Source organism: Balaenoptera borealis (assembly GCF_965194805.1).
Source record: "Balaenoptera borealis genome assembly, chromosome: 13".
Classification (NCBI taxonomy): Eukaryota; Metazoa; Chordata; class Mammalia; order Artiodactyla; family Balaenopteridae; genus Balaenoptera; species Balaenoptera borealis.
Window position 1 is genome coordinate 79,819,787 of NC_138870.1, and position 12,888 is coordinate 79,832,674.

The 12,888-nt window shown below is 39.5% G+C and overlaps 1 protein-coding gene across 1 annotated transcript in view; it reads left to right on the top strand.

Annotated features, from left to right (window-relative positions):
• CRADD (CARD and death domain containing adaptor protein) overlaps positions 1-12,888 on the top strand; it is a 362,979-nt gene that overhangs the window by 197,992 nt on the left and 152,099 nt on the right. Inside the window, exon 6 of the mRNA XM_082350458.1 lies at positions 9,563-9,662. The gene's annotated coding sequence lies outside the window, so the exon portion shown is untranslated. The remainder of the gene's footprint in view (positions 1-9,562; positions 9,663-12,888) is intronic.

Genomic DNA, 12,888 nt, shown 5'->3' on the forward strand with positions numbered 1-12,888 from the left:
TGCTCTGCGGCATGTGGGATCTTCCCAGACCAGGGCGCGAACCCGTGTCCCCTGCATTAGCAGGCAGATTCTCATCCACTGCGCCACCAGGGAAGCCCACCCTCTTTTTCTTGATGAGTCTGGCTAAAGGTTTATCAATTTTGTTTATCTTCTCAAAGAACCAGCTTTTAGTTTTATTGATCTTTGCTACTGTTTTCTTTGTTTCTGTTTCATTTATTTCTGCTCTGATCTTTATGATTTCTTTCCTTCTACTAACTTTGGGTTTTGTTTGTTCTTCTTCCTCTAGTTCCTTTAGGTGTAAAGTTAGATTGTTTATTTGAGATTTTTCTTGTTTCTTGAGGTAGGATTGTATTGGTATTATCTTCCCTCTTAGAACTGCTTTTGCTGCATCCCATTGGTTTTGGATCATCTTGTTTTCATTGTCATTTGTCTCTAGGTATTGTTTGATTTCCTCTTTGATTTCTTCAGTGATCTCTTGGTTATTTAGTAACATATTGTTTATCCTCCATGTGTTCGTGTTTTTTACATTTTTTTCCCTGTAATTGATTTCTAATCTCATAGCGTTGTGGTTGGAAAAGATGCTTGAAATGATTTCAACTTTCTTAAATTCACTGAGGCTTGATTTGTGACCCAAGATGTGATATATCCTGGAGAATGTTCTGTGTGCACTTGAGAAGAAAGGGTCTGGAATGTCCTGTAAATATCAATTAAATCTATCTGGTCTATTGTGTCATTTAAAGCTTGTGTTTCCTTATTAATTTTCTGTCTGGATGATCTGTCCATTGGTGTAAGTGAGGTGTTAAAGTCCCTCACTATTACTGTGTTACTGTCAGTTTCCTCTTTTATAGCTGTTAGCAGTTGCCTTATGTATTGAGGTCCTTCTATGTTGGGTGCATATATATTTACAATTGTTATATCTTCTTGGATTGATCCCTTGATCATTATGTAGTGTCCTTCCTTGTCTCTTGTAACGTTCTTTATTTTAAAGTGTATTTTATCTGATATGAGTATTGCTACTCCAGCTTTCTTTTGATTTCCATTTGCGTGGAATATCTTCTTCCATCTCCTCACTTTCAGTCTGTATGTGTCCCTAGGTCTGAAGTGGGTCTTTTGTACACAGCATATATACAGGTCTTGTTTTCGTATCCATTCAGCAAGCCTGTGTCTTTTGGTTGGAGCATTTAATCCATTTACATTTAAGGTAATTATCGATATGTATGTTCCTATTACCATTTTGTTAATTGTTTTGGGTTTGTTTTTGTAGGTCCTTTTCTTCTCTTGTGTTTCCCACTTAGAGAAGTTCCTTTAGCATTTGTTGTAGAGCTGGTTTGGTGGTGCTGAATTCTCTTAGCTTTTGCTTATCTATAAAGCTTTTGATTTCTCTGTTGAATCTGAATGAGATCCTTGCCGATAGAGTAATCTTTGTTGTAGGTGCTTCCCTTTCATCACTTTAAGTATATCATGCCACTCCCTTCTGGCTTGTAGAGTTTCTGCTGAGAAATCAGCTGTTAACCTTATGGGAGTTCCCTTGTATGTTATTTGTCATTTTTCCCTTGCTGCTTTCAATAATTTTTCTTTGTCTTTAGTTTTTTTCAGTTTGATTACTGTGTGTCTCAGCATGTTTCTTCTTGGGTTTATCCTGCCTGGGACTCTCTGAGCTTCCTTGACTTGGGTGGCTGTTTCCTTTCCCATGTTAGGGAAGTTTTTGACTATAATCTCTTTCAGTATTTTCTCGGATCCTTTCTCTCTCTCTTCTCCTTCTGGGACCCCTATCCTGCAAATGTTGGTGTGTTTAATGTTGTCCCAGAGGTCTCTTAGGCTATCTTCATTTCTTTTCATTTTTTTTCTTTAGTCTGTTCCACAACAGTGAATTCCACCATTCTGTCTTCCAGGTCACTTATCCGTTCTTCTGCCTCAGTTATTCTGCTATTGATTCCTTCTAGTGTATTTTTCATTTCAGTTATTGTATTGTTCATCTCTGTTTGTTTGTTCTTTAATTCTTCTAGGTCTTTGTTGAACATTTCTTGCATCTTCTTGGTCTTTGCCTCCATTCTTTTTCTGAGGTCCTGGATCATCTTCACTGTCATTATTCTGAATTCTTTTTCTGGGAGGTTGCCTATCTCCACTTCATTTAGTTGTATTTCTGGGATTTTATCTTGTTCCTTCATCTGGTACATAGTCCTCTGCCTTTTCATTTTGTCTGTCTTTCTGTGCATGTGATTTTCATTCCACAGGCTGCAGGATTGTAGCTCTTCTTGCTTCTACTGTCTGCCCTCTTGAGAAGAGTCTTCTAATAATCCTGCATTGTATTCTGAAAACCATGTGATGGAAGAGGGCCAGGAGCTTTAGGGGGAGGGTTTCAATATTTAGTATTTAATCCTTCTGCTTTCAAAATGGTTACTGCCCTCAGCTATACCATGTGTCCTCATCTCAGAGACCTTCTGTTTTTACTTTCTCCAGAACCCCCATTTTCTGCTGAGGTAGAAGAATTTGTCACCTGGTTGCACAAAGTAAGAAAGAGGATTTGGGATGGAGGTCTAGCTGCCCCATAGACTTCTGTCCTTTCCTTTTTCCCTGAATCATAAACCCGTGATGCTTCTCATTCTTGAGCCTTTGGGGTTCTATATGTATTGAAAAATGGGCTATGACTTAGCTTGCTCACTTAGGACATAGCTTCCCTGGGTCTGCTAGGTCAGTTGTCTTTCCTTCTTCTGTTTTCTAATTTGCAACATTTTGTGGCTATCATTTTGTCTCCAGTTCTCTTTTCCCTCTTAGGTTTATGTCTTTACAAAAAAAAATCCCTTCATGTCAATTAGTGGGAATCCAGAGAAAAGTACAGAAAAATATGTATGTTTGGTTTCTTATATTTAAAGTGCTTTATACTCTTCCTTCACATATATTTTACTGAGAAAATGTTCCAGGATGTTATTTGCTCTCTTAGTGGTTACTTTTTAAAAGTAAGGAAGGTAAGGATGCTACAGCAATAATTTTGGAGACATTTTAGAGCATTTCTTACTGAGACAGTACTTTTGAACCAATTGTTGTAGATATGTTGTTCAGATTGCCCTGACCTTAATTCACAAAGACAAAAATGTCTATTTTAGATTGGGGGAATGAGGTAAATTGTGAAGATAAGTGAGGGGATGTGAAGGGAATGAGGTAAACTGTGAATACTCATGGTGGAGCAACACTAAAGAATAAAGCCCTGGGCCAGGTTGAGCTGGAGATGATGTTTTACCAGTAAAGTCAGGAAGCATGCCTGGAAGTAGAATCCAAATGGTTTTTGATGGGGAGCCCAGAGACAAACATCAGTGGTCTAGTTCAAAGGGCAAGGCAGAGACACAGTGTTGGAAAGTTGAAAGGGACAATAGCTCAGAATCAAAACTGAGGACAGCAAAAGAGGGCTGGACAATCCCGCTCTTATGAAATGCCATTAGGGTGGTTTGTGTGTATGGGAAAGATTTAAAAGAATAATATCCAGTGTTGTTAAAGTTATGAAGAAGTAGGCATTCTCATATACTCTTGGAGTGTATATATTTGTATAGCCTTTATGGAGAGTAATTGGTAATTATATTGAATATATTAAAATTTAAAATGTGGATTTACTGTTACTCAGTGATTCCATCCCTAGGATAATGATTCTATAGGAAAGACCAAAAAATTAACATACAAGGATGGATGTTCATTATATCATTGCCTGTAATAAGAAAAATTGAAACAACCAAAAAAACATTAATAGAAGATTGTTTAAATTCATGATGCTGCATACCCAAATATAACTAGTCTTCATAAAGTGCTGCATTCAAAAGAAAGTAATTTAGTATCTTTCAAAGAACATTGAAAGAGGTCTAATTTGTAACCCACAACTCCATTTAACAGTTTATCTCTGTTATACAGCCTTATCATCGAATACTTGTAGCACCCATATGTCAGACAAAGGAAATCAGGTCAATTAATATATACTGACACAGAACAATATCTAAAATATGCTGTTCAATTTTTTAAATGTTATAAAATAAAATATGTAACATGACCTTATTTATGTTTATATAAAGGCTTCCAGCTTCAAGTAATGGCAAGTAGTTTGTATCAGACAAAACATCCTACTGATAATAATTATAAACTCTGCTTATGTATCTACTTCAAGGCACTAGAGAAGGACCAAAATCAGGCACAAACAGGAGGCGAGATAGCTCACATTTAACTGGCTTTTCCCCTGCAGACATTCACTAGTCTGCAGAACACAGACTTATTGTACTAAATAGTTAGAGGCCAGACTACAAGGCTGCCAGAGCAACTGGAAATTGAAGGGAGCAGGGAAATCCCAGAAGGTTAGGAGTGATGGTTGGGAGGAGCCCCCAGATCTATGTACAAAATCTTCTCAAATGCTTGGCTGACTCTTCAACTGCAGAGGCACAGGGCAAGTCTCCAAGGAGCAGAGCAGAAAACAACAGCTGGATGGCTGAAAGAAGTGAGCAGAGACTTCAGCAGTTGCCTGGTACTGGGCAGACAGAGTTTGAAGTTAAAATCTACCAAATTAGAGGGGCTTGGCAAATATGTCTTGCATTTCTGTGATATGCCAGAAGCATCATGCCTTAGATATAAGGACCATATCTCAGGACTGTGAGCTAAGGACTATGAGCCTAAGACTAAGAATAAAATTGAAATATAACTAGCCTAACAAAATGGAGAAACAAGCCTGCAGAAGAGTAATGTTATCTGCAAGAAATTTAGCTGCCTTCTGGAGTAAAACCCCAATACTCATCAGAGGAAGATAACAGAATTTAGATCATCTGCAGTATGTCATTTACAGTGTCCAGTGTACAGTAACAATTACCAGACACACAAAGAAGCAGAAAAATGTGACCCATAATAAAGACACCAGGGCTTCCCTGGTGGCGCAGTGGTTGAGAATCTGCCTGCCAATGCAGGGGACACAGGTTCGAGCCCTGGTCTGGGAAGATCCCACATGCCGCGGAGCAACTGGGCCCGTGAGCCACAACTACTGAGCCTGCGCGTCTGGAGCCTGTGCTCCGCAACAAGAGAGGCCGCGATAATGAGAGGCCCGCGCACCGCGATGAAGAGTGGCCCCCACTTGCCGCAACTAGAGAAAGCCCTCACACAGAAATGAAGACCCAACACAGCCAAAAATAAATAAATAAATAAATAAATAAACCCAAAGTTTAAATAAATGAATACAAATAAAGATACCAAAAAACAAAAATAAAATAAAAGGAGACCCACAGACAAAGCAGATGTTGAAATTAGTATATAAAGACTTTAAAATTACTATTATAAATATGTTAAATAATTTACACAAAAGTGGATATAATACGTGAAGACATGGGGATTTGGGGAAAGATATGAAAATGCTGGAAAAAAAAAAGATATGGAAATTGCAGAACTGAAAAATACAATATCTCAAATAAAGAATACAATACCTGAAAAAACATTGGGTGTGATTAACATCAGTTTGGAGATGGCAGAAGGAAAGATCAGGGAACCTGAAGAAAAGTCAACAAAAATCACCAAACTGAAAAGAGAAAAAAAAAAAAACTTGAAAAAAAATGAACAGAGCCTCAGTTACCTATAGGAAAATAAGCAATCTAACATATGTGTTATTCAGAAGGAGAGGAGAGAACTAATGGGGCAAAAAATATTTAAGGAACTTTTGGCTGAAGTTTTCCAAATTTGCTTAATAATATCAGTCCATAAGTCTAAGAAACCCAGTAAACCCCAGAGGAAAAAACATAAAAGAAATTCATATCAAGGCACATCATTGTGTTAAATGGCTGAAAAGTAAGGATAAAGAAAAATATCTCAAAAACAGCCAAATAAAAGACACAACATATACATAAAAATAAAGATAGAATGACTGAAGATTGTTCATCAGAAATAACAAATAGGGAATTGTTGAGGCAGGACTCCCCACACCCTCTTCTCAGCACAACAGTAAGTCACAGGAGCTCTATTCCAGGGAGGCGTGGTGGGGGGGGCCAGGTCTCACTTCCCCCATTATGTCCTAGAATTCCTACTCAGCAGGGTTTTTTTTCATCTGGATCTTCTATATTTCTTTTCTCTCAAAATTTTTTTCTTTGATTTTTCTGCTCTATGTTTAGGGAAAAATACTTTGATTTGGTCTTGCAAATCACTACTTCTCTTTTCAGTTGTATCTATTCTGTAATTCATCTCCAACACTGAGTTTTAGAATTTGTTCATCATTATTTTTAATTTTTAAGATGTCTTTCTTTTTCTCTGATTGCTGCTTTTTCTATGGCAGCTGACTCTTGTTTAATGGATGTGATATCCATTGTATCTCAGGTACTAAATAAAATATTTTCAAGGCTTCTTACATTTGCTCATTCCTCAGATGTCAGTTTGTTGCCAAAAACCTTGGCTCCCTGTTCACCAATGCTGAATAGAAATATGGAGACAGAGATCTGGAGGAAAAGAAATAGAGAGGCTTTTTTATTTCTCTGCCAGGCAAAGGGAAGACACAGCAGGCTAGCGCCTCAAGAACTGTGCCCCTGTCTCCTGAGGAATTACAGGGGTCTTATAGGTGGAACTCGCAGTCCAGGGTAGGTGATAAGGATCAAAGTAGTGAAGGTCTTGCGTTCTTCTTCTTCTTGCAGTATTTTAAAGTCACTGCTGGAGTCAGGCAGCCCGGTAATTGGGTCTGGCAGCCCGGTAATTGAGTCCTTTTGTCTGTGGGTTATCGGCCTATGACCTTCTTTATGAAATGCAAACAGCTACAAGGGGTGATTTGCTACAAGAAAGTGTAGGGAGAGTAAATACCAGGTGCAGGATGTAAATTACACAGAATTAGGGGGTAATAGGTGCAGAATGTAATTTACATCAAGTTGCGGGGCGGGGTGGGGGGGGTGGGTGACAGGTTAACTTTGTGAAGGACAAATCTAGTTACAGACACTACAGATTAGTCACAGTTAAAATAAAACTAAGATTGATTAACTCTTTCAGGCCGGTTTATGTTTCTTCTCTAGCCTGTTCACTGTTCCCTTTATTTTCCCTGTTATCAGGAGAGGAAAAAAAGCTCATTTCTATTTTTGTTGCAACAAATTCTTTACTGGTTCAGCTTTTAGTCTATGAGTTTGGGTCAAAGGTCTGATGGTTCTGGATTGCTCATTTTCAGATTCTCTGGGGGCTCCTCCTCCCTTTGCCAGACCCCCCAGGCTGGAGATCCTGATGTGGGGCTCAGACTTTCACTTCTGTGGGAGAACTTCTGTGGTATAATTATTTTCCAGGGTGGGTCGCCCACCCGTTGTGCATGGTATTTGATTTTATCACTATTACGCCCCTCCTATTGTCTTGCTGTAGCTTCTTGTCTTTGGATATAGGGTATCCTTTTGGTAGATTCCAGCATCTTTTTGTTGATGGTTGTTCAGCAGTTAGTTGTGATTTGGGTGTTTCAGTAAGAAGAGGTGAGGTCACATCCTTCTATTCCGCCATCTTGTCTCCCCCTGTGGGTTGTTCATTTCCATATGTACATTTATCAGTATTTGTAGCTATATCATTTCCTGAGCAATTGTTACGGTTCTCTTCCAACACCCCTTACCAAGCATGCCCCTGGAATGTGATGACTGACAGATGTGTTGTCCCCAAGGTTTATGGGCAGGGGGATGGCCCAGCAGGGTGGAGGCATTCCTCAAACAAGCAAGTAGGGAAAGTTACCCCTTGGAGCACCTCAGAGGATTTCACACCTGTTCAAGTTGCCTTTCCTTACTTAACAATTCAGTAATATCTGGGCCATGCCCTACTGTTCTGTCTGGCCCCATCCATATTCTAGGAGGCCCCCATGGCTGGTTCTTTACTAAGAGCCTGAGGGCAAACACCATAACTAGCTCCTCAGTGTGCAACTTGGGGGACACTGGCCTGGCAGTGCTTCAACTCCTCGGTCGATATCCCATAATACACTTCTCTCCTGCTGACCTTGAGTTTGTTTTCCTCTTAGGAGAACCAGTGTATTCATATTTAATAGTCACTATTGAACATCCACTTTGTGCCAGGAGCTATACAAGGAAGAGAGGATACAATAATGAATAAGACAGATGATGACTTGTTCTGATGAAGTTTACAGGCTAGAGAATTATTCATCCAGCAGCCCCTTCCTTCAGCTGTGTTTCTCATCTCTCTGGTATTTCTGCCAGTCTGCTACTACTCAGAACTTCTTTAGTTTCTATTCAACTGGCATTTTCTAGGACTTAGTCTTATCTAGGACTAAGACTTAGTCTTATGTTATGCATCTCATTTCCCGAGGGTTTGGGAGGAAGGAGAAGTAGCCGTCTTGGCTCAGTCCATGATCTTGAACTAACCAGCTTTTTTTTTTTCTTCAAGTAGAAGAGGGATGGCAGTTGGAGTTCAGATGTACTCTATGACCCAGGAGCAAAATAGGTAGCTGCCACACCCCGAAGGAAGGCTTTGAATACACTTTTTCTTACACTGGCTCTGGCTGTGGAACTGGTGTCTCTTTGGAGATCAGGGTAAAAATATTACAGAATTCTAGACCAATTCTAATGTTAGGGAACAAGCCTAGGATGAGACTATGCAGCTCCCTGTTTTGCTTTCCGATTCTGCTTCTTCTAACATTCTTCGTGATCGTCTTAACAACTGTGAGTTTAAGAATATGATTGAGAAAGTGCCAATTTGGGAGCATAAGAACAGAATATTTGATCCCCTCATGATCCACCATATATTCCTGACACACACACCCCATCACCACCCAAGGAACGCTTCTGAAGAAGAAACTTTTGCTGACACTATTCAAATATTGCTTTACTCCCTGATGTTTGGAGACCAACCAGACAGGTGGAGTCTTCAGGTCTTCTTTGGAACCCAAAAATCTCTTTATGCCTTTCAATTGTTCCTGTAGCTTTGACAGAAAACCTTATTTTCAACTAGAATTGTTATTTATTCTAGTTGACCTTTGTTGATAAGTCCCCTTTCCCCTACTGGTTTTGGGAGATTTATTTTTGTTCTCCTTCTCAGAAATAAAGACAAACACCTCACTAGGAGACTTGTTTAGCCACCCTTAGGCAAAGACCAAATTGAATATTTAGCAATTCCTTTTTTTGAAGCTGGAAGGAGGGGGAGATGGTCCAAGGAAGCCAACTCCCAGTTCCAAGAAAGTAGAGACAGTATATGTGTACTTTTCTTTAGATGATTATCATTTTTAACCAACAGCTGCATGGTCAACCTCTAATACCTCTGTGACCACATCAAAGTGACAAAGTCAACCAAACCTCTGTTGACTGTCTGCCACAAAGCAACAGATTTTGTCTTCTGGTGATGATTTGATGAAGCATCCTTGCAGGGAGGAAGTGAAAAGGGATGCAGACAACGCTTTTTTGGCAGCAACAATATTTCTGTGGCTGGTTTCTTTTAACACAAAAGAGATCATGGCTGATAGATATGTCAGAGCTTCTTAGAGACGTGTCCTATTTTATGTGTGTTTTGCAGCACTCAAAAAAAAAAAAGTAAATTGGCCTTTTGTAGCTTCCAAGAAAACGTCCCTCTTCTTTTTGTTTGTTGCACATCTAAATCCCAGAATCATGTAGGAAAAGGGAGGGGATGAAGATTTGGCTTCCTCACTACCAACGTCATATTCCATCCCACATACCCAGACACTGGCACGTGCAGAAGAGAAGGTACTGTTTGTCTTACTGGATCTCAGTTTGGAGATTTGATTTAAGTAGAGAAACCTTGTGTCATAGCCAGTATGTATTGCATAAAGTTGCCCCTGAGACTAATCATCAGAAACTGGATAAATAGAACTGTGTGTTCAGATAAAATGGCTCCTTGGGAGATTATCCCAGAGTGATATGAGAACTCTGTACCCTATACCAAAGAAGTGGGTGATTTTAAAATATATGCGTATATAGTATTTGTATATATGTATATACCTATGTGTATATATACACATATATGTATGCATGTACACACAGTCACCTAAGTTTGTGTACAGAAGTTTGACTGCTTTGTTTTTGTACACACACACACACCCATACCTAAATTTGTGTAGAGATTTATAACTGTTTTCAGAACTTTCTTAGATACAGCATGAGTATAATGTCTGTTTATACCTCTTCCTTCTGATAACTCTCCTTTTTTTCTTCTTAATCATCTTTAAAATAAATTTGGCCTCTTTCTGAGTTTTTGAACCTTTTAGTACCTACATATAAATCAACTGATCAACTTCTGAAGACTGCTTTTGAGGGAAGGAGAAGGCAGGTACAGAAAGATGGGGCCTTTGGCTCAATTCTGAGAATCCAAATTTAGGGGACAAAGAAAATGTCAGACTGGCCTTCGTGGTTTGCCCTCCGTTCTTTTGCTTCATAGAGGTCCTCTCAGTCTTTGGAATTAATATCCACCAATCTCAGGGGACTGTATAATTGAGTAAAAACAGTTATACCCAAAGTGGCAACAGTAAGAGACTTAGAATTAATACATCTTTGGGGCCAAAATATTCAGCTTAATTGAGTATAATTTGATAAACCCTGGGTATAATTTAAGTAGGCATATGGACACAGAAGGGAAAAAATAAAGTTCTCCAATTATGAAGAAGGGATTCACCCTATGGTACACACTAGAACTAAAATTATGAGGGTGAATTTGGAGACAAAATAGAAACCCCTACTTAAGTTCCAGAGATTTCTTTAGACTTGTCTCTTATTTCTACACACAGACTTATTCAGTGATCTTAAATGTCTATGAAATCTAGTATAGATTTCTATATTTGGCTTCTACTGAAAGAAAAATTTCAAACCTTAAACTTTTGACATTTAAAATGTGAACATTATTTAGCCTTAATAAAGAGGGAAATTCTGCCATTTGCAACAATATGGATGTACCTTGAAGACATTACACTAAGTGAGATAAGCCAGTCACAGAGGGACAAATGCTGAATTATTCCACTTACATAAGGTATCTAAAGTAGTCAAACTTACAGAAACAGAGAATACAATAGTGGTGTCAGGGGCTGGGAGGAGGGGGATATGGGAAGATGTTGTTCACTGGGTATAAAGTTTCAGTTATGCTAGATGAATGCATTCTAGAGATCTGTTACACAACTTAGTGCATATAGTTAGCAAGACTGTATCGTGCACTACAAAATTTGTTAAGTGCACACTTAGATGGGTAGATCTTGTGTTAAGTGTTCTTACCTAGAAAAAACAAACAAGCAAAAACGACAACAAAAAACCCCAAAGGGACACAAGGAAACCTTGGGAGGTGTTGTGCTGGAAGTGTCTGTTACCTTGATTCTCATGACGGTGTCACAGGTGTGTGCATATGTCCAAACTTATCAAAATGTACACATTAAATATATGCAGTTCTTTGTGTATCAATTCTGTCTCTAATAAAGCTGTTAAAAATTGATACTTGAACAAAAGGAAAAAAATTAGTTACATATGAGGTATGATTATCAATATAAAACTAGATTTCCTTCCATTTGTTTATTCACCAAGCATTTATTGAGAGACGGCTCTGTGCCAGGCACTGCACTAGGCACTGAGGATTCAAAGACTAGTAAGAAATAGTCCGTTCCTGGCCTCACGGAGCAAGGGGAGGTCAGACAAGGCCTCATATCAGGATGAGGAAGTATAATGAGTGCTGCTGAGCACTGGGGCAGAGCAGGGGCGGGGCGGGGGGCAGAAAGAGAGGAGTATGGGTTTGCTCTAGAAGGAATCACAGAGGCCTCTCCACAGGGCTTCTCAAAACACGGCAGCTGGCTTTCCCCGGAGCAAAGGATCCGAGAGAGAGAGAGAGAGACCAAGACAGAAGCCACAGAGTCTCTTACAACTAGTTCAGAAGTTACATACCATCACTCATGCCTTATTCTCTTGGTCACACCCATCAACCCTGTACAGTGTGGGAGGGGACTCCAAAAGGGTATGAACACCAGGAATTTGGGGGCTCACGGGGGACTGTCTGGGAGACTAGCTGCCTCAGTTCCTAGAAAGAGTCAAAGAAGACAGTACCGCTTTTTATTAACTGAGCCACCATCCAGTAATCCCCATTAAGGTTTTGATTAAAAGTGAATAGAAGCACATGCCTTAGGTCTTGAGGTCTAAAGAAAACCTCTTACTTCTTCCTGAATCTAAATCTTGGGATCTTAGTACCCTCTAGAAGGATGCATGGAGGAAAGATGACAAAATGACAGAGAAAATAAGGTGACTAATAACTTACCTTCTGAGGCACTTACATAGAGGAGGTGGAGACTCAGAGAGAGGGCTGAGTCCACTTGCCCACCCAACTGTATATAATAGAAAAGAAAGAGAACCACTCCTAGGGATGGCAACCCTGCCCCCAATTGCAGTTGTCCCTTTGTGTCCACAAGGGATTGGTTCCAGGACTCTGCAGATACCAAAATGCCTGGATGCTTGGGTTCCTTATGTAAAATGGTGTGTGTTTGCATATAACCTCCTATATACTTTAAATCATCTCTACATTGCTTATAATACCAAATACAATGTAAATGCTGTGTAAACAATTGCTGGCGAGTGGCAAAGTGAAGTTTTGCTTTTTGCAACTTTATGAAATTTATCTCCAAATATTTTTGGTCCACGGTTGGTTGAATCTGCAGACATGGAACCCATGGATACAGAGGGCTGACTGTACAACGTTCTGTTTCTGGTCCCGGACACTGATCAGTCAGATTAGCAACTCCTTTTCCCTTGGGTTGGTGGCAGGGAGGCTAGGAAAAAGCAAGATGGCAGGGAGGAAGGAGTAGAAAATTCCTTTTGCCTGTACTGAAGGTATTGTCATCCCTGTTTTTCCTATGAGAAAACTGAGATGTGGAAAGGTTAATTGAAGTTTAGTGAGGCCTAATTCTAAGAAACCATGAATGAAAATCTCAACTTTTAAATTCAGCCA